Source organism: Eublepharis macularius, chromosome 12, assembly GCF_028583425.1.
Source record: "Eublepharis macularius isolate TG4126 chromosome 12, MPM_Emac_v1.0, whole genome shotgun sequence".
In the NCBI taxonomy this organism is placed as follows: domain Eukaryota; kingdom Metazoa; phylum Chordata; class Lepidosauria; order Squamata; family Eublepharidae; genus Eublepharis; species Eublepharis macularius.
In genome coordinates, this window is record NC_072801.1 from 53,007,273 (window position 1) to 53,029,777 (window position 22,505).

Below are 22,505 nucleotides of genomic sequence, written 5' to 3' on the forward strand. Positions count from 1 at the left end.
ATGGCTAAACTTACAGCTCTGACTAGAGATAAAACACTGTCCACCTCTGTGGTTAATTGGAAACCCCTTATTGACTTTCTGCATGAGATGAGAAAAAATGAATTGATGAATTGTGGATTTGATGTCTATGAAGATAAACTTGGGAATAATAAATACAAAGGGGGCGGTATTGAAAAGGTAACTTTTAGAGGTATTAAAACTACAAGTACAATGTGTGTAAAGATATAACAGGTGTTGTAGAGGAAAATGGAAAATGAAATCAAATATTTCCCTTTGCCATGTGCTTACTTAGCACAGTGTACTTGTAAATTGTAACCATGTGGAAGTTAATCATATTTAATATTCTGCCAAGTGACAGAGAAGGCTTTAAAATTCCTTGGTTCTCTTGATTTCTGACTCTAAGCATGTCTCCTAACCACTTAATTTCCTACATAGTTTCACACTCATAGGGTCAAGTAATGGTTGCTTTTATTCACCCAGAGAAAAGAGGGGGGGGGGAGAATGTTACAGAAACTGCTGATAAAGCCAGTGGTCCAGTGAAGCATTAGCACTCCATTAGCATTCTACACCCTGGGAAACTTATAGGATGACACAACCCAAACCCACCTTCTGAGTAGATATAAATTACCTGCAAACACCTTTTCCACACTGTGACACTGAGAGATCTCTGTCTTTTGGTGCTACACCTCTGAAGATGCCAGTCACAGCTGCTGGCGAAACGTCAGGAACTACGATGCCAAGACCACGGCAATACAGCCCGGAAAATCCACAACAACCATCACAAACATCATTGTCACTATATTCAGCCCCCCTCTGTATGTCAGGCATTTCTAATCTCTTAGCTCTCCTTTGGCTTTATCAGCAGTTTCTCTAACATTCTCCCCTCCCCCACCTTTTCTCTGAGTGAATAAAAGCAAACATGGAGCTGCAAAGTGGTTACAATTTGGGAGACGACACCCAGGGGAGGGAGGGGGAGGGTGGTGTTCTGTAGCCATGGGCACTCCAATCTCATCCCTTAAAACCGTGATAGGCGGCTCTGATGGCCAATCACAGACCTCCTGTGTTGGTCTATGGGACCTGTGCTTATAAATAGCAGTGGGCTCCCAGGCTGGGTTTCACTTTCAGTGAGCAGTGGAGTGGGACAGAGCTGTTGCTTGCTACTTGCTAGCCTTTGGGGAGAGAGACAGAGAAAGTATATTTGGAGCAATGTGTTTTACTGTACAATATTAAAGGTTGAGCAAACTGCAACACTGTCTCCTTGCCTGATGAGTGCAGGTTGGAAATGTTTTAAATGAATAGTCTGAAGGTCAGCATCTGGAAACTGCATGGATTTCCAAGTATCACATGGTATGCTAGGGGAGACAGGTTCTCTTGTTATCACATTTGCTTTGGTGATCTCAATGCCTCTTCCATTAAGAGCCTTAAGTGTGCTGAGTTTCATGCTTCCAGAGGGGCATGTGCAGTAAGCCACTGATTAAGCTTATTAACCATTGACATCATGGCTTTCTTTAACCACCATTCATGGGTCCTGCTCTGCGAACATCATGTTTATTGGCCTCCTATGGTCAGATCATCAGGCTTGTGGCCCCTAGAGAGTCATATGCCCCTGCCTTTAAGCAATGGCAGGGTGCTTCTAAGTAAACTATACCCCCCCTTTTAAATCCAGTGAAGTCAACGGACTTGGAAGGTTATTTCACATGATCCATTCTTGATAAATAGGAAATTATTAGAATTATAATACTGTAGAATGGCCTTAAAAAGAAGCTAGTTTTTTTAATGGTACCCAGTGCAATAAAACAGTCATTTGAAGGCTCCTCCAGTACATGCCTCCCTGTCCCTCTTCCCTAGGTATCCAGGTATTTCCTCTTTGCAGCCAGGGTCTCCAGTCCACTCAGAAGGCAGTTCCACATTATGGCAGGCATCTAGGTTGTCAGCAGGTTTGAGTAGGCAGGTTTGGCAGCAGATTTCTCAGTCTTGTTTAGCAGCAGGAGACCTGGACCCAGAATAATTTCTTTAACCATTAGCTGGGCCTTTGGGGTGCTGCTGGGCTATTGCTTGCAGAATGGTTTCTCATCCATTTATAGAAATCATCCTAGCTTGGCTTGTGGATCTCTCTTTTTTTAAAATAAAATTTTATTGGATGGGTCAGTATACACAAATCATAATATTCAATATCAATATCCATCACATTATATCACTCCCGCCCATTCCCCCCCTTTTCAATTGACTTCCAACAGTTTTCCATTCCCTTCATCTACATTACATCACTATCTCCTACAATAAATTTCTACATTATAATATATAGTATAACATATCTATATCTACCATGTTTAAAATAAGTCTCTAATATTACTTTCAAGATTAAAATATAAAATATACTATATCATTCTTACTTGATGGCACACCCAGCTGCATGTGAAAAATGCTTAGGCTGGGTGCCACTTTTGCCTCACTGCACGGATGGAGAGACAGCTTTACATTCCTGGGCATCCAGGCTTTGGGAGGTGGGGCCTGGCCCTGTAAAGGGCGGCTCCGCCTCTGTAGGGCTCAGTCAGCTTTGAAAGCTCGGCCCACCCACCACACCCTATGGCAGTACAGGATTAGCTGGTTGCTGGTTACCAGGGCCAGGTAGGAATTTTTTCTCCTTTTCCCAAATTGGCACAGGGAAGAGGTGTTTTTCGCCTACCTTGTACTGTTTTGTAGGTGTGGTATTTGGAGTGGTGGAACTGTAACCTAGGTCCCTGGCAGGTTAGATTTGGGTAGACAGAGCGGGCCGGTGAGCACCCAGTGGCACCTCCCCATTGGTGGGGAATAGGGGTCTGTCAGGGATTGGCTGGCGGGCTGTACGGCTGCCAGCTGAGAGGGCAGACTGCCTGTGGGACCCCCTGTACAAGTCCTTCCCTTGGGCTTCACGGCTGGGGTGTATGGAGCTTTAAGGGGGGAACCATTCGCCTGGCTGGCCGGGTTACAGCCATTCACATGGATGGCTCGCATCTGGGGCAGGGGGTGCTCGCCCAAGCAGGTCGAGGAGTTGGTCCAATTGACCCCTTGTCTTGACCTGTAGTACCGCTAGTTATACCCTTGCCGTGAATAAGTTTAATGTTGGTCAATAAATGGCCCAAATATATACCCAAGCCTTGTGTCCGTCTCTTCATTCCGAATGGGGGGGGCAAATACACTATCTATATTTTCACCTCTAACTAATATAAAGTAAAGATCTATTCTCCCCTCTTAACAATTATCCAAAGACCACATCTTGCCTTTCATGTCCCACTTTTTTTCCACAAAATTCTTAAGTTTCTCCCAACTCATAACATATTCCACAGTATCTTGTTCTTTCAATTTCCTTGTTAGCTTGTCCATTTCTGCCATATTTAGTAATTTCAGAATCCAATCTTCCACTGATGGTATCTCTTGAGTCTTCCACAACTGTGCATAAGACATCCTGGCCGCAGTAATCATATAAAACATCATTGTTCTGTCCATTCTATCAAATTCTTCTAGGGTCATACTTAATAGCAACAATTCTGGGTTCTTAAACACATTTTTCTGTAAAATATCTGACATAGCCTCTACAATTTCCCCCCAGAATTGTTTAGCTTTTTCACAAGTCCACCACATATGATAAAAAGAACCTTCATGTTTCTTACACTTCCAACACTTATCTGACATTTGACTATTACCATTTGCTAACTTTTTTGGCGTTAAATACCATCTATACATCATTTTATACACATTTTCTCTTATAGTGGTACATGTTGAAATTTTTATAGTATTTTTCCACAGTCTTTCCCAAGCTTCCATCGGTATATCTTTATTACAGTTTATTGCCCATTTCACCATCTGTACTTTAACTATCTCATCTTCTGTAAACCATTTTAACAAAATCTTATATACTTTTGATATCATCTTTTTTCCCTCTTGAAGTAAATATTCTTCTAGTTCCGAGTTTTTAGTCCTAAATCCTACCTTTCTATGATCTGTATCATATAGATCTTTTATTTGTCTATATTGAAACCAACCATACTGAAACGGCAGTTCTTCATTGGTTTTAAGTATATATTTATCACAATCTACTCTTAAAATTTCTTTATATGACCTTCACTCCTCTCCATCATATTCCACCTTTGGGTTTACAACTTCTGCAGGTATAACCCACATTGGAGTCTCTTCATCTAAATATCTCTTATATTTTTTCCAAACTGCAAATAAACTCCGTCTCACAAAATGATGTAAAAACATAGCATCAGCTTTTGTCTTCTCATACCACAAATATGCATGCCATCCAAAAGATTTGTTGTATCCTTCCAAAGTCAATAGTTTATGGTTTTTCAATAACATCCACTCTTTCAACCAAACCAAGCATATAGCTTCGTGATACAATTGCAAATTCTGTAATTGTAGTCCGCCTCTCATATAATGCCTTCATCTTAACTCTAGGCTTCTTCCCTGCTTGTGGATCTCTATATCACCCCTGTGCTTTCAGCAACTCTGCTAGCCCTGGGGCACGTATTCCTCTCTTTCTTAAGGCTTTCCCATGTTTAACCCTTCCCAGGTTCTGGTCAGCCAAGCCTGCCTTGGTTTCATGAAGCAATACACATGGGACAAACCCAAGGGAAATAAACACTGTTTTAAATACACTCACAATATTCTAAATGGAACACTTAGTGCAAAAATACTGGATTTATCTTAGACTTATATATACAAACATATATTAAGTCACTTGTAATCCAATACACCAAACAAGTGGGTAAATCCCCCAGTATCCCCGAGGGACGGAGTCTCTAGAACCCAGCAGAATGCTGGAGAGCTGTTTGAATGTCCTGTTGAGATTCTCTGTGCTGTAGATAGAAAACTGTCTGTGTTACAGTCGGAAGTATGTAGAAATTCTTATCTTATTGTTTTTTTCTTCAAGTAGATGGAACAACGAAGATAGAATGGATATAATGGGATATAATGGCCACTTTAATGTCTCTGTTTCTCAAGCTAAAAATGATGGGATTCATGCGCAGTGGCAAAGCCATCTACAAAACAGCAGCTACCTGGTTCACTAATGGGGAGGATAAAGATTTGGGTTTCAAATAAGAAAACACAGTAGTAGAAAAGAACAAGCTAAATACAGTCAGGTGTGGCATACAGGTAGAAAAGATTTTGTACCTGGCTTGAGCTGAACGAATTTGAGAAACTGTAGGGAAGATGAACCCATACGAAACCAATATTAAAGAGAAGCAAAATAATCCCAGACTAAGCAAAAAAGCAAGTATACTCCACACATTGGCTGTTTTATCAGTGCAAGCCATCAGTAATAACTGGGCCACATGGCAGAAAAATTTTGTAATTGTAGACCTACAAAACTGTAATCGAAAAATGTTTGCAGTTTGTACCTCAGAAGTTATTATGCTGGCAATTCAAGCCACAGCTGCCATTTGGAAGTAGGCATTCCAGTTCATGATCATTGTGTATTGCAGAGGATGACAGATTGCCACATAGCAGTCATAAGCCATGACAGAGAGAAAGGTCAACTCAGCAATTGCACAGGTGATAACTAAAAACACTTGGATAACACAGCCAGGGAAAGAAATCAGTGTGTTGCTTGTCAAAAAAATGACCATGGACTTGGGGATAGTGGCAGAGATATAACAAACATCTGATCAGGATAACTGTGACCAAGAAGCAAAATATGAGGCTATGAAGGTTGGGATTCTGGGCTACTACCAGGACAAGAAGGATTGCCAAGTAAATGGAAAGAAATACCACAAAATGTAAAATCTGGAGCTCCTGGAGGTCAGAAAATCCCAACAGAAAGAATGCCACGACAGTGACTTGATTGGACATTTCTTCACTGAAGAAAAAAATCTGTGGAGGGATAATAATAACGTTTGATTTATATACCACCCTTCAGGACAAGTTAATGCCCACTCAGAGTGGTTTACAAAGTATGCCATTATTATCCCCACAACTAAACACCCAGTGAGGTGGGTGGGGCTGAGAGAGCTCCAGAGAACTGTGACTAGCCCAAGGTCACCCAGCTGGCTTCAAGTGGAGATGTAGGGGATCAAACCCGGCTCTCCAGATTAGATTCCCATGCTCTTAACCACTACACCAAACTGGTGTAATGAGAAATAAAGAAGGAACAGTATGTTAATGTCAGTGGTAGCAGCATGGCTAGAACTGGAGGTGAAGATGCTTGAACAAAGTGTCTCCAGTACTAGGTTATCATCACTTCATATATGAAGTAAGGCTTGCCAGCTGGACAATTATTTCCTTACCTTATGGCAGCACAGGTTATTGTGGGATTTTAAAAAATGTAGGCATAGCAAAAATAACCATTCTTCTTAGGCATTTTTGCCAGGCAAAGCTGTTGTCTTACTGTCTAATAATAGGAACAAAAAGCACATATAAGAAATTTGTTTACTCTATGTCTCTAAGACACTTGTCTCCTGAGATCCAACCTCTGGGCACATTAAGCAGATACCTTTTTATGATGGCACTTTCTGAGGGCTGACGGAGGCCAGTACACAGTAAGACATGGAAAGATGGAAAGACACAAAGTCATCTAAGAGTGCGGAGGAGAAAGTGCATCTAGGATGAGAAAACATTGATGGAAGAGAAAAAAATTGTAAGGTATATAAAATTTCTTACATTAGGAAAGCAATTCTAAGCAGGTCTATTCAGAAGTAGTTTCAATTTTGTTCAATGGGTCTTAGGGCCAAGCTACACAGGATGAATGACACTTGAACAGCAAGTGTATTTCTCCCTGTTCACTTGCCCTCCAATCAATCCACTTGCTGTTCAAGTGTCATTCGTCATGTGTAGCTTGGCCCTTAGTCGCTCTAAAAAAAAAAGTGTATGTCATCTCTCTTTCTCCCCCCCCCCCCCCAGTTCTCTCTCTAATGATTCTTACGTTTGCTATGCCAAATGAACCTCCGTTATCTTTCTGGTTCTGTCTCTCTCAGTCTGTGACTCTCACATTAATCAATGACATTTAAACTAAGTTCACATCAGTGGTCTAAGCTGGTAGTGGAATGCCTTCAGATGTTTGCACACCAATATGTAAAATGCAAAGTGGATTAAAGCAATCTGTGATGTATTCTGCAACTACAATGGCTATTCAAAATCTTCTACCCTAATTTCACCTGAAGTTGCATTTGAAATGAACTTGGGGATTTCTCCTCAATTAAGGCAAATAAAATGAATTTTACTAAAATAAATAACATTTATTGTGAGATGGGGAACCAAAGGCGGTAAGATAACGTATACATATTAAATACATATTAAATGTTATTCTCTGAAATATTAATAGAAATATAATATATTATGTGAAATTGCATTGATATCAGGTTGTTCATTAACTTATTTAACCACCTTATTCTCTCTCCCCCTCCCCCCCCCCCCCCAAATCTGGTTGGTCTTCATAGCATAGATTTTTCACATCTGCGTCTCAGGCACACTCATTTGAAGCATTTTTTATTTGGAACAGGATTACCTTCCGCTAGATATCAATAGAACTTGTTTCCAAGTATCTGTGCATATCACTTTCTGGTGGGTAGTCATGTTGATCTGCAATAGAACAGCAAGATTTGATTTCTGTAGCACCTTAAGGACGACCAAGATCTACAGAGTGTAAATTTTCAAGAGGTGAAACTCTCTTATGGTATCTGATGAAAGGAGAGTTGACTCTTGAAAGGCTATACCTTGAAGATCTTCTTGGTCTTTAAAGTGTGAGTGGGCTGAAATCTTGCTGTACATAACACTATAGACTCACTCATTTAATTATTCAGTGTGACAGTCATAAGCATAACTGTCACTATATTCAGCCTCCTTCTGTGTGAGAGTCATTTCTAATCCCTTCATTCTCCTTTGGCTTTAGCAACATGTCTTGTAGCACTTAAGTAAAATTCTCTTTTCCAGGTGAATAAAGGTAACCATTACTTAACTTTATGAGTATGAAACTATGTGGGAAACCAAGTGGTGAGGAGGAACACTTAGAATCTGCACCCAGTCAGAAATCGAGAGAAGCAAGGAATTGTATGGCATTGAATTAGGTCTGGCAGTCGCAGAGAAAAGAGAGTCGTGTTTTTGGGAACTTGTTTCTTTTGGGCTTGGCAAGCCTCCTTTTCAGCTTGAAGCTCAAATCTCAGGAAAAGACTGGCATATACATTTCAGCAAAAAATTTTGAGTGCCTTCGTCCCCATCCTTGATTGATGGCATACAGAGGCAGATTTCCTACTCCGAATTTTCCGTATCTCCTAATTGGCTCCCAGTTACTGAACCTGAGATTAGAGATCTTATCAACTCTGTAGCCTCAGGAAAAACTCCAGGAGAGGATTTTATTCCTCTGGAACTACGAAAGTCTCTTCCTGACTGGTGGTCACCAATACTTGCCAGAGTCTTTACACAGATTAATGAAACTGGCGTTTTTCCTTCAGGATGGAAACTGAGTATTGTAGCTCCTATTCATAAGTAAGGTGATAAAGCAGATCCAAAAAACTACCATCCCATAAGCTTGTTGAATATTACAGCAAAACTTTATAGTAAATATCTTCTGCATAAATTGGAGGACTGGGAAATTTCTAATCATGTAATCCACCCCAATCAGGCTGCCTTTAGAAAGAGCCAAAGTACAGTTGAGCACTGTCAAAATCTTTATCAATTAGCTCTATCAGGCATAAATGGCCCCACTAAAGCCCTTTTTGTAGCATTTGTAGATCTTGCTGCTGCATTTGATTTTATAGATAGAAATCGTCTCTGGAAGAAGCTAGCTAGCACAAATATAGATAAACGCTTGCTGTTTGTTCAGGAATTACACTCAGACATCATTGCAAATATCGGGGGGGGGGGGTACTCAGGCTCTTTAACAGATGAAATTCCAACTCTTAGAGGGGTTAAGCAGGGATGTGTACTTGCTCCCATGCTTTTTAACTTGTACATAAACGGTGTAGTGCACAGGTTATCAGGTCCCAAGTTTGTTGCCCTCTCATTTGGTCATCTGAAAATTTCAATTCTTTTATATGCTGATGACATGGTCCTGCTCTCCCTTACCCAAACTGGACTAAAAAGGTTACTGCACCAACTAGGTGGACACTGCAAAGAGGAGGCCCTCAAAATAAATTATGACAAGACCAAGGTGACCAAGGTTTAGAAGGTGGCCCAGAATGACTACCTGGAGTATTCATGGAATTCCTATTGAACAGTACAGCTCCTATAAGTATTTGGGAGTGCCCTTTAGCGAGTTCCTAAGTTGGAATATACATCTGGATATTGTCAAATCCTCCACTTTAAAAATAATAGGGGCAATTCTGAGATTTTATTATACCAAGGGTGGATCTCTTGTAGACCCTGCAATAAAACTGTATTTATGTAAGGCAATCCCCCACCTCCTTTATGGTACAGAGGCCTGGGGTTGGAAAGAACATATCATAACCCGTCTGGAATCAATTCAAAATCTTTTCATTAGACGATTGCTTGCACTACTCAGGGGGACCCCGGCAGCCCTAATGAGGGCAGAACTCGGTCTGCCTTCAGTTAGAGCTAGGGTTCATTTGGCCATACTTAAATTCTGGAGCAAGGGCAATACTGTTATTACCAACACTTTCAGCAAGCAATGTTTTCAGCTGATGACACACAGTGACTCACCCTGGGCAGCCTGCTACAATAACATTCTTGTTCATGATACCATTCCAGATGATTTGTTGGGGGTCTTAAATAATGGCCCCAACTTACGAAATTGAGTCTACAGATGTGACGCTCTTTTGGACAGTCTTACAATTTCCCAGTCCAGATCTTCCCCCTGGTTTAAACTGATCAAAAGAGATCATGTTAGATCTCCTTATTTAGTGAATATCACATCCCAAAATCTCAGAAAATCATTTACCTCCCTGCACTTTCAAACAATGCCGACAGCTTTACTTACAGGAAGATATCATCAGACCCCAATGGCTCTCTGTCTCTGTATATGTGGTGCTTCAGTTCCTGAGGATCTTCTACATTACACTTTATTTTGTCCCATGTATGCAGAGGTTAGAGCTGAATTTCTTGCTAATTTGTTAGTGGGGCGTAACTTTACCTCTGATATAGACAAATTAGTTTTTTTTGTTATCTGATACTTTTTTTAATAGATTTTTATTGGATGGGTCAATATATAATCAAATTCAAATACAAATACATTCCATTTCAATTCCCCTGTATATATTTCCCCACCCCCTCCCCTCCCCCTTTTCAATAATGACTTCCAACAACACTCCAACCCCCCATTATTAATAATACCTTATTTCTATACTAAAGTTGTTCTTTTCTTATTATTAGTAAGGATCTTAATTATATCTTATCTTACTTAATTTCTTTAAAACCCCTCAAAAGACCATAATTGTCCCTTAAAATCCCATTTCTTTTTCATATATTTTTTCAACTTTTTCCAATCTTCCAAAAATGCTTCTGGATCTTGCTCCTTCAAATTTCTTGTTAGTTTGTCCATTTCAGCCATGTACAACAATTTCCTTGTTCATTCTTCAATTTCAGGTATTTCTTCTCTCTTCCAATACTGAGCATATATTATTCTAGCTGCTGATATCATATAATATAACAATATCTTATCATTTCTATTAACATCTTCCAAATGCAATGATAATAACAACATTTCTGGATTTTTTGCAACATTATAATGAAGTATCAAAGACATCTCAGTACATATTTTGGTCCAAAAGTCTCTAGCCTTACGACGTCCACCACATATGATATAGAGAACCTTCATGCTCCTTACATTTCCAACACTTACTAGATAGCTGTTTGTTGGCTATGGCTAATTTTTTCGGTGTTAAGTACCATCTATATAACATTTTATAGCCATTCTCTCTAATACTGGTACATGTTGATATTTTTAAAGTATTTTTCGTAATTGTTCCCATGCTTCCATCGTTATTTCATTATTACAATTTATAGCCCACTTTACCATTTGCACCTTGACTGTTTCATCTTCTGTAAACCACTTCAATAACAATTTATACATTTTAGAAATTATTTTACTGTTATCTCCCAACTGTAATTCTTCTAGCTCTGAATTCTTGGTTCTAAAGCCTGTTTTTCTTTGGTCTGAATCAAATAAGTCTTTAATTTGTCTATATTGCAACCAACCATATTTGAATGGCAACTCCTCATTTAGTTTAAGCTTCAGCTCATTATCTTGTTATCTGAGGGCCAAGCTACAAGTGACGAATGACACTTGAACGGCAAGTGTATTTCTCCCTGTTCACTTGCCCTCCACACAATCCACTTGCCATTCAAGTGTCATTTGTCACTTGTAGCTTGGCCCTGATACTGATTCATTTGTCACTAGCAGAGTATCCCTGTTTGCCTTAGCTGCAAAAAAAGATTAGGGCCAAGAGTGTTTCCTCAGAAACCTAACTTTTTCATAACCATCTGATATTTATTAAGGTTCCATTTTAATTGTATTTCATTTGTATTATTTTAATAACTGTATTTTATGCTTGTACGATAGATTTCTATTTTTACTGTTCTTTTGTATTGTGATGGCCTTTGGCCATATACAATTAAACCTACTACTACTATAAGTAAAAAACAGCAAGAATGTTGGGCTCTGACACAGGATCTACTTAAAGGGAAACAATTTTTTTGTAAAATCAATGTGGTAATGTGATAACCATTCATAGTCTCTATTCAGCCCCCGCTTGACAGAGTCAAATTTGCATATGAATTGGAATGTGAATGGTTATCACATTACCACAGGTAACAGATTCTCTTTACAGAGGCGTGATCTGGGGGAGCCCAGTGACGCCTGGTGTGGGCTTTCGGGGACCACAGTTCTCTTTGTCAGATGCAACTGGCAGGGAGAGCTGTGGTTACTGAAGGCTTATATTACATAGGAATTGGATACCTTCACTGCTACAAACTGACTGCACACCAAAAGGAGATGTTTACATTTCCAAGCAAAGGAATGTTTTGATTGCCTCTATGCTAATTGCATTCTGCCTTCTTGTGATTTATGCCCCCTCCCTTTTCTCTCTCTTTCCCCCTCCTCTTCTGTATCTGCCCAGTTTTGATCAGGCATCTGATGAAGAGAACTTGATTCTCGAAAGCTTATGCTATAATAAAATTGGTTAGTCTTAAAGGTGCTACTGGACTCTTTTTGATTTTGCTACTACAGACTAACACGGCTAACTCCTCACAATTTTTTTGTAAAATCTGGAATATATTTAGGGTTGTCCATTCCTTTAAGCTGTGGTGAAATGTTAGCCATAATCATAATCTCCTGGATTTTGGCATACTATTCCAAAATAGTATCTTTAAAAAATAGTATCTTTGTAAACTGCTCTGAGTGGGCATTAAGTTCTCCTGAAGGGCGGTATATAAATTGAATGTTGTTGTTGTTGTTGTTGTTGTTGTTATATTCTATGTTTTCCACTGGTTGTTGGTGTTTCCCCCCCCCCATTTACCTCACTCACTGGAGACCCACACAACTCTTCCATTTTTCCAGAGGTTCACCTCAGAGGTGCATAACAGACAGCAAGAGGGGGAAGGTTGGCAATACAGCTTTAATGAATTCTGCCATTTTTGCATAACTTTACAACTGCTCTGTATGGCAAAAAGAAGAATGTTTACTTCTTGGTATGCTTCCATTTTTAAAAATCTCACAATAACCTTTGCTACAACAAGGTACGTTTAAACTCTGGAAATAATTGTCCAGATGTCAAGGCTAGCTTCCTGTATGAAGTGACAACCAGCTTCTGGAGACACTTTACTTAAGAAGATTCCCCTCCAGTTCCACTCATGTTGTCACCACTGACAAGAAGATGTTTCCCCTTCTTTATTTCTCAAACACATTTCCTTTTCTCTCTGCAGAGTTTTACTTCTCTGAAGAAATGCCAAATCAAACTACTGTCAACCACTTCTTCCTGTTGGCATTTTCTGACCTCCCAGAGCTCCAGATTTTACATTTTGTGGTGTTTCGATCCATTTACCTGGCAACTCTGTTGGGGAACTTCCTTCTCATCCTGGCAGTAGCCCAGAATCCCAAGCTTCAAAGCCCCATGTATTTCTTCTTGGTCAACTTATCGTTATCAGATGTTTGTTATATCTCTGCCATCGTCCCCAAGTCCATGGCCATTTCTTTGACAAGCAATACACTGATATCTTTCTCTGGCTGTGCCATCCAAATATTTTTATTTGCCTCTGTGGAACTGCTGAGCTGACCTTTCTCTCTGTCATGGGCTTATGACCGCTATGTGGCAATCTGTCATCCTCTGCAATACACAATGATTATGAACTGGAATGCCTGCTTCCAAATGGCAGCTGCTGCTTGGATTTCCAGCTTAATAAATTCTTGGGTGCAAACTGCAAAAACCTTTAGATTATGTTTCTGTGGGTCTACAGTTACACAATTTTTCTGTGATATTCCCCAACTATTAATGCTTTCTTGCAATGATACAACAGCAAATAAATGGTATCTTCTTGCTTCTGCGCTTACTCTGGGATTATTTTGCTTCTCTTTAATATTTTTTTCTTATGCCTTCATCTTCTCTGCAGTGTTTAAGATTCAATCAGCTCAAGCCAGGAACAAAACGTTTTCCACCTGTACTCCACACCTGACTGTATTTAGTTTGTTCTTTTCTACTGCTGTGTTTTCTTATTTTAAACCCAAGTCCTTATCATCACCATTATTGAATCAGGTAGCTGCTGTTCTGTACACTGTTTTGCCACCGCTCATGAATCCCATCATTTATAGCCTGAGAAACAGAGACATCCAAGTGGCCATGAAGAAAATGTCAAAGAAGCTGTTTAGATCTCACTTGATAATCTGATAAACCTCCCTTTGAAGTGCATCAGATTAATAGTCATGTGAATTGCTTAGTTGTGCCATTGTGAATATTGACAAATAGTCAGAATTTTTCAAAGAAAGATGTATAACACAATGAATACATCATTTTAGTATTATATCTAAATCATGACAATACATTCATTTATGATAATACGAGAATGTGTACTGGTCACTGGCCAATTTTGAAACTTTTAGATTCATTTGCTGGCGAGTTATGCCTTCCACAAAGAACCTTAGTTTCCATTGCAAATATCACTGATGGGCTTCTGCAGATAACCTCAGCCAAGTAGTCCCTATCGCCTTCATTTTTGGCACTGCATTTCCTATCATCATCTTGAACATGATAGCCATACTCAAATTCCTAACTTGACTTTCTGATTGACTGTGACTGCTAGCGAAGCAGGAGGGGCTGGTTTTCTAGACAGTGGACGAGCCTTAATATGGTTTTAAACAGAGTATCTACAGAAACTGGAACATACTAGATGACATACCCATGTGTTGCTTATAAGAAAACAGCCAACTTGAAAGATCTCTTTGCATATAGCAACAGCCATTGGAGAAAGAATCTACAACCTGTGTTACTAGGATCTGCCCTCCAAATGCCCATTTTCTCTGTGGGCATTGTTGTTTTTGCAAGAATACAAAATCAATGAATTCAATGAAATACTTAATTCTTAATTAATTAAATGTGTAATTGATTAAATTAAGTACTTAATTCTGTATACAATAAACAATACTATCTTAAAAAATTCACTACGTGTAATACTGGTCATGCGGTTTATGAACTATCATGTGCTTGTGGTGAAATCTATATTGGTAAGACAAGCAGACCTCTTTAAGAAAGACTCTCTGAACATTTCACAAAAAAGAACTGGCCATCCTCTGGTAGAGCACAAAAACCGCCCACAAACTGTTCATTTTGGGTTATATTTGTAAATATTTTTAAAACAAATAAAGTGGTACAGAAAGGCAAGCGGAAAGGGAAACAAAAATTTGAGAAGAAAAAAATGAAGATTATGTGTTACAAGGACTGTTGAAATACAATGACCATATAACATTTAAAATATAGTTTTCAGATAAACAACAAAAACAAAACTCAAGCAAATTTCCTCTCTTCCTCCTACAGAACCTCATTATTGAATCAACCCATGATTAATAAACTATAGTTGGGTTAGCTTTAATAAAATTATTTAACATTAACTATTATCAATTATAATTTTTAAAACTTCATATTTATGTATACAATTACAGTAAAAAGATGTTAAGATAATTATAGTGAAGAAGAGTTAAGGTACTTCTTACAAAGACTCTTAAAAATACAATACAATAACTCTATAACTTTTATACATCACATTGAAAGAGCCGGTTTGGTGTAGTAGTTAAGAGCGTGGGATTCTAATCTAGAGAGCCAGGTTTGATTCCCCACTCCTCCACTTGAAGCCAGCTGGGTGACTTTGGGCTAGTCACAATTCTCTGGAGCTCTCTCAGCCCCACCCACCTCACAGGGTGTTTTGTTGTGGGGGTGATAATGACATACTTTGTAAACCGCTCTGAGTGGGCATTAAGGTGTCTTGAAGGGTGGTATATAAATCGAATGTTATTAGTATGTTATTATTATCTTGCATCCACTTAAGAGAAATATCCTAAGATTTCAATACTGGCTATAATAAATTGTATTCTACTAGTATTGTATTAATTAAGTTGAGTAACATGTTTATTTATATACTTTATTTATCTATTATGTTAAATTTAAATAATTTAAAGCTTAAAGCAGTCATTTCTAAAGCCTCTAATAATCAAAACTCAAAGCCAAATTTATAAAGCTAATTTGTCTTGTTTATTATCTATAGTAGGCAAAATAAATTTCCCATTTATTTTTGAATTCTTTAATCAGTCTTCTATTTATTTAGTTCATCAGTTTTGCCATAACCACATATTCTGTCATTTTGTCTTTCCAGTTTTCTTTAGTTGGGCATTCTTCTGAATAATTCATATAGTATTGTCTGGTAATATTCCTAGCAATATGATCTTCAGGTTTCAATTTTTAAAATCTTCTGAATCTCAGCATGTATACTTTTCCATAATTTTTTTTTGGTTTTTTGCATGTCCACCACATATGGCAAAAAGGTGCCTTCTGCTTCTGTCGCCCCACCCCCACTTGGAATAAAGAGGCAGTCAGAAGGCTTGGGTACTAAAGGGCCACTATTTATTGACAACAATATTAACTGCAAACCTAGAAAGGGCCTAACTAGCAGTATAGGTCAAGATATGGACCTGTTTGGGAGAGCCCTGGTGCCCCGGGTGCAAGTCATCCATGCACATGACTGGGACCCAGCTGGCCAGGTGGATTATTTCCCCCTTAAAACTTCAACCACATCGAACCATGGAGCCTGAGGGAAGGACTTTTACAGGGGATCCCACCAGGCAGTCTGCTCTTTCAACTGGCAGCTGTGCAGCATGTTAGCTGATCCTGACAGACCTCAATTTCCCCACCAGTGGGAATGTGCCAAGGGTGCTCCTCAAGCTGCTCACTTTTCCCCATTTCTATCCTGCCACCACCATGGCCAAGCCTCTGCTTAAGCCTTTGCACCCCACAGGTGGCCTAAAGCCAACCAAAGCCCTTGCTGCAAATTGTCTAAGAAAATATTGTTGCCAGCCACCAATAGGTGGACCCCATCCCTTATTCTAGGATGGGGCAAGTATATCCCTATCCCCTCCCCACAAAGCCTTCTGAAGGGTTCTATTGCCCTTGCACTTAGCCCTTTCAATTCCTTTTGGGTCCCAAGCTTCCTGCCACACATGACGTGGAAGGATTGCATCCCAAAAGATCAGCACACCAGGCCACTGCTTGCCTATGAGCTGCACATCTGCATGAGCCTGTAACAAAAGGGTCTTGCCCTTGGCTTAACCAAGGTCATTACCACCCAGCTGAATGACCAAGATGTGAGGCGGAGGACTGCTCCTTCCCTCAAACAACAGTGGCAGCAGCCCTGGCCATCTCAGGCCCCATTGGTCCTGCCACTTGACCATCGCCCACTCACTGAAACCAAGCTGGGACCTGTTCAGCATCCTCTTGGCTTGATGAGCCACTCAAAACACCATGGCGTGCCTGCAGATGAGGATCCTCAGCCTCTTGTGGTGAAACACATCTCCTAAAAGAAAACATGATTAGTACGGTGTTTTACAGCACCACCATAGGGCACATGTAGGATCGGAATGTGGACAACTGCCACCAACCTACCTGCTGGATAACCTGCCCTGGGTATCCCATTACTGTTTCCATGGAGGCTGCCCCAATCCTAAACAAATGGGTGCTGAGTAGAGTTGAGCATGAACAGCAATACGAATTAAAAAAAGCCACAAACAGCCCAATCTGCTGTTCGTGAACAAGCTGTTCGTGAGGCCCCATTCTAAATGAACAAGTGGTCATTGCAAGCCTTGTTTGTTGCGTTCATCAGCCGTTTGTCAAGCCAGACAGTCTGCCACCTACAATCAATTCCCTTGGGAACTTAGGCGGGGATTGTCTGAACTCTGTCTGAACTCCTGCTGGAAATCTAAGCCCAATTTAGCTTGAAAGGCAGGTCTTCCTTCCAAGTGTGGACTGGAGCTCCAAATTTGTTACAAGAGGAAAAGACCAAGGGGGATGGGGTGCTCCCAGCTCTGGCTTTCAGGGAGAGACAGCTGCTGTTAGAGAGACAGGTTGAGTGCATTGGAGTTTGAATTTTCTTTGTATGTGGTGGGACAGGGATATACCCCTTCAGGTTCCAGGGCTGCTGCCAGACTCTGGGGCCAAGCTATTATTTATTATTGGTACTTTTCCTGCTGCCTGCTCAGGTAGGGTTTCTGGGAGTGGTGTGGTAAGGATCTTGATGGCTGGAGGAGAGCCTGCTGGCCACCACGAACAATGAACAACAAACAACAAACCCAAAATCCACAAAGCGGGTAACCCAGTACGCCCAATTGTTGCAGGAAAATGCACCATCACAGTAGGAGTCTCGGGATACATGGACTCTATCCTCAGGCCCTATGCCACCAGCACAACCAGCTATTTATGGGACATCACTGACTTCCTCAGGAAAATACAGTCCATTGACAACCTACCAGATGACACCATCCTAGCAACCATGGATGTGGAGGCCTTGTACATCAATATCCCACATGCAGATGGATTGCAAGCCATATGGAATATTATCCCGGACAAAACGACAGCAAACCTCGCCACTGAACTTTGTCACTTCGTACTCACTCACAATTACTTCGAATTTGGTGACAACTTATATCTACAGGTTAATGGCACAGCCATGGGCACACGCATGGCACTACAATATGCTAACATATTCATGGCGGACTTAGAGCAACGCTTCCTCAGCTCCCATCCACTGGAACCACGACTATACTTAAGATTCCTGCATGACATCTTCATCATTTGGACCCATGGGAAGGAAGCCCTTGAGAGATTTCATCAGGACTTCAATAACTTTCACCCTACTATCAACCTAAGCCTGGACCACTCTACACAACAGGTACACTTCCTGGACACCACTGTACAACTACATAATGGACGAATAAATACCACCTTATACCGGAAACCAACAGACCGATACTCATATCTACATGCCTCCAGCTACCACCCTAAACATACCACTTGGTCTATTGTCTACAGCCAAGCCTTACGTTACAACCGTATCTGCTCCAATGCTCTCGACCGAGACTCACACTTAAGAGATTTACAACAAGCATTTTTGAGACTACAGTACCCACCAAATGAAGTGAAGAAACAAATCAACAGGGCCAGACTAGTACCCAGAAACAGTCTGCTCCAGGACAAACCTAAAGGAACTAACAACAGAACACCACTGGTTGTCACCTATAGCTCCCAGCTCAAATCCATCCAACGTATCATCAGTGAGCTACAACCCATCCTGGAAAATGATACCTCTCTCTCAGAAGCCCTGGGTGGAAGACCTTTCCTTGCCTACAGACAGCCCCCCCCCCAATCTTAAACGACTTCTCACTTACAATCATGAATCGGCCAGCAGAGTCACCAGCACAGGTACCAGGCTCTGCAACAGACCCAGATGCCAGCTCTGCCCCTATATCTACCCAGGGAATACAATTACAGGACCCAATGGCATCAACTACACTGTCTCTGGCTCTTACAGCTGCTCATCCTCCAATCTGATATATGCCCTCATGTGCCAACAATGTCCTTCTGCTATGTACATTGGACAAACCAGCCAACCTCTACGCAAAAGAATAAATGGACACAAATCTGACATTAGAAATGGAAACGTCCAAAAACCAGTGGGAGAATACTTCAATCTACCAGGACATTCCACCAAAGACTTAAATGTCGCTGTGGTTCAACAGAAACCTTTCAAAAACAAAATCCAACGGGAGGCTGCTGAACTGGAATTCATATGCAAATTTGACTCTGTCAAGCTGGGACTGAATAGAGACTATGAATGGTTATCACATTATCACAGGTAACAGATTCTCTTTACAGAGGCGTGATCTGGGGGAGCCCAGTGACGCCTGGTGTGGGCTTTCGGGGACCACAGTTCTCTTTGTCAGATGCAACTGGCAGGGAGAGCTGTGGTTACCGAAAGCTTATACTACATAGGAATTGGATACCTTCACTGCTACAAGCTAATACAGCAAACTGACTGCACACCAAAAGGAGATGTTTACATTTCCAAACAAAGGAATGTTTTGATTGCCTCCATGCTAATTGCATTCTGTCCCCTTGTGATTTATGCCCCCTTCTTTCCTCTCTCTCTCTCTCTCTCTTTCCCCCTCCTCTTCTGTATCTGCCCAGTTTTGATCAGGCATCTGATGAAGAGAACTTGATTCTCAAAAGCTTATGCTATAATAAAATTGATTAGTCTTAAAGGTGCAACTGGACTCTTTTTGATTTTGCTACTACAGACTAACACGGCTAACTCCTCTGGACCTATTCACACAATGGGCACCAAAGAAGGCAAGTGTTGGTAGCCAGGTACACACAATGGCAGGAAATGCACTGATAAAGTGAGGCCAGGACAGTGTGCAAGCAGAAAAGTGCTCCATTGCCAACTTGTACAGCGCAGTGAAAAATGTAAGAAAAAAAATTCCTGCTTTAGTGAGAAAGCCCGTAATTTCTACCTTTGAGTCCAGCTGTTATGCCATGTTTCACTGTGTCTTTTAGTTCCATTTCCACAATGAGGGACCATTCAGGCTAATCTTTCTCCCTAATCTGCAGCAGGAGTGGTCCAGGAGTCCCAGACTCTGGTCTGTCCTTGCACTGTGTGTAAAAGTGTAAAAGAGAGGGCTAGAGGGAAGGGATGATGAGCTTCTCCCCCTCCCCCGACACACACATTTTTTGCTAGTAAACATGGAAGGTTACGTGGTGGCTACCAATCTCTCTTTCCATATAAAACCCATTAACCAAGAGTTGAAGAAGGAGAAATCACAAGAGGAGAAACAAGCAGAGTACCACTGCTGTGACTGAAAATAAAAACTGTCACCAGATCAGTCCTTCCATGTGCAATACTGATCTGGACAGACTTGGGAGTGAGTGCACGTGTGAGTGTGCAATGCACACGCCTGCTGCCTCCCCATCGCTTAACACTTAGTTAACAGTTTTAATCAGAAAAACCCAAAAAAACAGAAGGCTTTCTGGGCAAGATGAAATTCCTCCAGGTGCTCTTCGATCCGCTATCTTTGGAAGACTTTCTTTTTTTTTTGAAAAATTTTTATTGGGTTAGGATCAATTATTTTCACATTACAATCAATTCTCCCGTTTCCCAATTTCTAACCCCCTCCCTTCCCCCCCTTTTTGTTGACTTCCAACAGTTTTCCAACCCTTTGTCCCTTTTCCCTTACTCCTTTTAAATTCTTCTATCTAACAAATATATATTTTCCCTTTATTCTAAGCAATAATTCTTTAACTATTTTTAGTACTCTATACCCTATCTTTGAGTCCATTTTTCCATGTTAAACAAACAATTTGTCCCATTTTTCATAATTTCAAATATTTCTATAAATCATAAACCATATAAACCATACATTCATATAAGTCAACCAATTTAACTTATGCTCCATGTGTTACTCATTCTGTATGTCTTCTTCTTTCTGCTTTAGTTATATTTAATTATATTACTATTTTTATTCCCCTTCGATTATAAATCTATATAACTATCATCATAAATTATCAATCGATTTGACTCATATATATCTTCAAATAAACTTATTCAGTTTAGTACATTATACAGTTTTTACCAAAACTAATATTATTTAGTCAGTCCTTATGGTTAATCCTTATGGTTAATTATTTTCTATCAATGTTCTATATGTTATTCTGTATATATAATAATCTAACAACATAACTGCTTAGAAATTCTCATTTGCCTCTCCACCCCCCGGTAAAGTCACCCCCCTCTGCATTTTATTATGTTTCAATAGTTCTCAAACTGCCACAGTTCTCCTCCCACCTCCCATTTCTTCACCAAATATTGTTTCAGCTTCTCCCAATCTGTGTTGAACTGTCCTGGGTCAAGGTTTCTCAATTTTCTTGTCATTTTGTCCATTTCCGCCATATACAGCAATTTGTAAATCCAATCTTCGATGGTTGGCACTTCTTGTACTTTCCATTTTTGCGCATACAAAAGTCTAGCTGCTGCTGTCATGTAAAATAACAATGTCCTGTGTTGAGCTGGAATGCCCTCCATTCCCAAGTTCAGTAGCAGGAGTTCTGGGTTCTTATTAATTTGAAATTGTAAAATCTCACTTATTACTCTTATTATTTCCCCCCAGTACTGCCTAGCTACCTCACACGTCCACCACATATGATACAGGGAACCCTCATGTTTTTTACATTTCCAGCATTTGTTAGAAGTGTTCAAATTCCCTAGCGCAATTTTCTTTGGTGTTCCAAATACGTTTTATTATCTTCACATATTTTATTTATTGTTTTCTTTTCCTTTCTTTTTTTCAGTTGCCATGCCAGATATTTCCCAGGTTTATTCGCACCTTCGAACGCTTTTTGATTCAGTCTTTTAAGATTCCACTCCAATTCTTTATTATTCATTGCTGTCAGCTGTTCTTGAAGTATTTTAATATCCTGATAAATTTTCTTTTTCCCTGGTCTCTTCCTTAACTGTATTTCTTTGGCTTTTATTTTCTCCACAATCTCCTGTCTCTTCTCTTCTTTCTTTTTTCTGGCTCTACCATTTAAGTCCATTAGTATGCCCCTAATTACCGCCTTGTAGGTATCCCAAACCTTGTTGGTTGGTACTTCTTTATTCACGTTATATTGTATGAAGAACTTTGTCTCTCTTCTCAACGTTTCCATATTCTCTCCCTCTTGTAACAAATCCTCATTTATTCTCCATCCTTTCCTTTTTCTCATTCTCCCCAGTTTCCACATGATTGGGTTATGATCTGAGCCTACCATCGGCATTATTTCCACCTCCTTAGTCCATAACGCTAAGTCTTTTGAGGCCCAGATCATGTCGATTCTCGATAATGTAGAATGCCTTGCAGAGAAGAACGTAAATTGTCTACTTTTAGGGTTTTGTCTTCTCCATACATCTTCTAAAGTCTCCTGTTGTATCAATTCAAAAAAGAGCTTTGGTAACAGTCCTCTTTTCTTTTGTGCCGTTGATGATTTTTTATCTAGTTCCAAATTTGTCAC